Raw genomic sequence first — 3,104 nt, 5'->3', positions numbered from 1 at the left:
GTGTGTGTGTGAAATTGCATGTGTGAAAGAGGGTTTGTTTATGTGTGCGTGTGAAAAAGGGACAGAGATGGAGAGGAAGAAAGAGGAAGAGTGTATAACCTACACAAAAAGCCTGAGAAAAAAGAAAGAAATATTAAAAAGGGGGTGTGTGACAGACGCAGAGAGACTGCTGAGTGTATAGCTGTGTGTTTGATAGACAAAGTGAGTGTGTGTGTGTGCGCGTGCGTGAGTATGCGTGTGTGCATGTGTGTGTGCATGTGCATGTGCATGCACACGTGTGAGTGAGAGAGTATGTTTGATTGTGCATGAGATTTGAGTGTGCTTGTCAGTGTGTGTGCAAGACTGAGTGAAAGAGTGTGTGTGTGTGTGTACGCTTGTCAGTGTGTGTGCTACAGAAAAGTGTGTGAAAGACAGACGAGTGTGTGCACAACAGTGTATACACCAACGCAACTTCACAAGATTTTAAGTCTTCTGATGCCCTGTCTAAACATTGAGTTCTAACTCATTCTTAAGTGACAACAATTTGGGCTTAATCTGTCTCCTTCCATCATCTAAATTCATCAGAACGATCTGAATGAATTCAAAGAATCCTTTCAAATTTTCTGGGCATTCCAGGTGAAGAGCATAAATCAGGCCAAATAAAATAACAAGTGCATCTGCCCAATATCGGTGAAATAGAACAACCTGATCCTCCAGAATGACAGCCACATGTTGCGGGCTAAAGGGAACTGCTGAGGCATTCTCATCTGTAACGGCCAGAAGTGCGACTGCTCCTCTTTGGTCTTCGTCAAAGTCTGCTTAGTAAAAATACATGAGAGAAATGCAAGACAATGCAAAGAATTATTGCAATGTGAGTGTATACAAAAAAGAGACATCATGAGAGTGTAGGGAGGTGTGTGTTTGTGTGTGTGTAAGATTGTGTGTATGCTGTTTCTGCAAAGACAGATGTCACATCTTCATGGAGAGTCATGTTCCTGTAATGCATTTCCAATATATTCCAATGTATTGCAACGCATTGACCACCTAAAACAGGTAGTGCAACCAAAAAATGTTCAATATGAACATTCTAATTCATGTTCAGCATGGTCGGACTTTTCAAAAAAAGATAGTTACGTTGGATTATGCGGGGGGTGCACGGTAAGGCCCCCTAGCTCGCGGCCTAGAAGGACAAGTTATGACGATGACATTAAAGCGAGAGTTCTGAAACTGTTGTGAGTAAATGAATGAATGAATGAATCAATGAATATGGTACATACAGCTCCTGAAGATATCAGATGCATCCTCTTTCAGATACAGTGCCAAACCAAAAAGGACCGCCCTCCTTGTTGCCTGGACGTCGTTCTTATCCTGTTGAGTTTTGGGACATGGACAAAGTTTGTGAGGTCTGCGACTATATACAACACAGTATTGTGTAACAACACATTCATGTTGCTTACCTGTCTACTGTAGTCTAACAGAAGAGCAACCATTTTCTGCCCAAAGGTTCCAGATTGTTTCTGCTTGTACAGCGTCAGGAGGTGTGGCGTGTATCTATCCAGCGATGCAAAAAAACTGAATGGGAGGTTCTGATTGGTAATACGGTGGAACTCCTTGTAAAGCTGTGAAAAGAACATCAAACAAATAAAACATTAATTTTGAGAATGTCTGTGTAAAAGTGTTTGAACATATTCTACCCTATAACTATCCATCAGCTTTTTGTATCAATATATAAAAGTAGAGTACACATTTGATGTAAATGAGCAGTCTTTGAATGGGCAGGGGACAATTTGCTTTTGTTTTAAATGTCTACCAAGATGAAGAAACATGTCCCTTTCAACAAATGGCTGCCTAAATGCACGAAGTGGGCATTTGAAAGCCCTTCTATTGACAAGTTCTTAACGGTCTGACCTAGGCGCCGCATCGTGCACATGAGACATGTGCACTTTTAATTAATTGTATCTTTTGAATGAACAAATGCAATTGTGATAAGGGCATGGCAATGGACATATTGTGGAGTGCTGGCCATGCAATAGTCTGTAATGGCTCGTTAACCGCACTTTGCCAGCAGTTGAAAACTCACATAGCTTACATTTCCACATTTTGTGAGCACCTGCTCCTGAGATAATGCTATAAGCTAACTTAATAAGAGTCCATCATGTTTTTGCTATCGATAATTATGTAGAATTCTAGCTAACAACCATGCTCAACAAGGACATGGTGACACTGGGCTATTGATAATGGTATCAAGCATGACATCCCTACTAAAACCACCCACAACAAAAGGCTTTTGAATTATTAAAAAAAATCGCTAGCTAGGTAACTTTTAGGCTCAACACGTGTCGCTAGTAGAGGCTATTCATTCAGCCCAACTAGCTAGCTAGCCACACTACCAAACAAATAAAAAACTACAGCAACAAAAACAAGATAATAGTTTCTCACGATCTGTAGGGAAATTAACGTCAACTTGAGAGGGTAATGGACACGGGGAGTAGTGAAAACGAGACGGAGACACACAAACCTTTGAAATGGAAGCATCTGTGGATGTTACGTGGTCGCGGGATGATCTTTCTTCGGGTTCGTCCCGCTATGAGGAGAGCCGTTGATGTTGAAAGTGGATGCTGCTTGGCCGTCGATGCCGGATAGTCGAGAAGATGGTAGCAGACACCCGTAGCAAAGTCTTACAACACACAAGACCCACTTCCGATTTACACTCTTTCTTATGACAATGAAATTTTAAGACTAAGTCTGATTCTCTCTTAAGATTTTCTGCAAAGGGTTAGTTCTAAACGCCTAACTAATGATCTGCCTCACTAGTCAGTCACCTCGCTCTGTCCTCGTCGAGATCTGCGATCCCATTGGCTGTTGACTTATGCTGCTAACTTTTCATCTTAAACTCTTTTTTTCACCATGGAATCGACTCAATGCTATTAATTTACTCCAACTCGAAAAATGATTAATTATCATGCCAACTTATTTTTTTTAAGTTATTATAACTTCAAACCAAAATTGAGTTCACTACACTTTTAATACTTAAGTCATGTAAACTTTCTGCTGTTTTTAAGTGATGTTAACTTAAATCTTTTGTTGAGATGGATCATTGGGTTTTACAGTGTATAGCTAGATTA

General features: G+C 40.5%; 1 long non-coding RNA gene across 1 annotated transcript; it reads right to left on the bottom strand.

The window, feature by feature from the left end:
* Nucleotides 1–1,262: 1,262 nt before the first annotated feature.
* On the bottom strand, nt 1,263–2,769 carry LOC143112874 (uncharacterized). The gene is made up of 3 exons (XR_012984808.1): nt 2,498–2,769; nt 1,437–1,598; nt 1,263–1,347 (listed from the first exon to the last, which is right to left on the bottom strand). It is a non-coding gene; the product is annotated as an uncharacterized LOC143112874 (long non-coding RNA).
* Nucleotides 2,770–3,104: the final 335 nt, after the last annotated feature.

The sequence above is a fragment of the Alosa pseudoharengus genome, unplaced genomic scaffold, assembly GCF_046254945.1.
Source record: "Alosa pseudoharengus isolate Yale_2024_CS ecotype anadromous, Long Island Sound unplaced genomic scaffold, YU_APseudo_1.1 YU_APseudo_1.1_scf_1, whole genome shotgun sequence".
NCBI classification, from domain to species: Eukaryota; Metazoa; Chordata; class Actinopteri; order Clupeiformes; family Clupeidae; genus Alosa; species Alosa pseudoharengus.
Note: the sequence above shows the minus strand (reverse complement) of the source record. Positions and strands in the feature narration are given on the sequence as shown.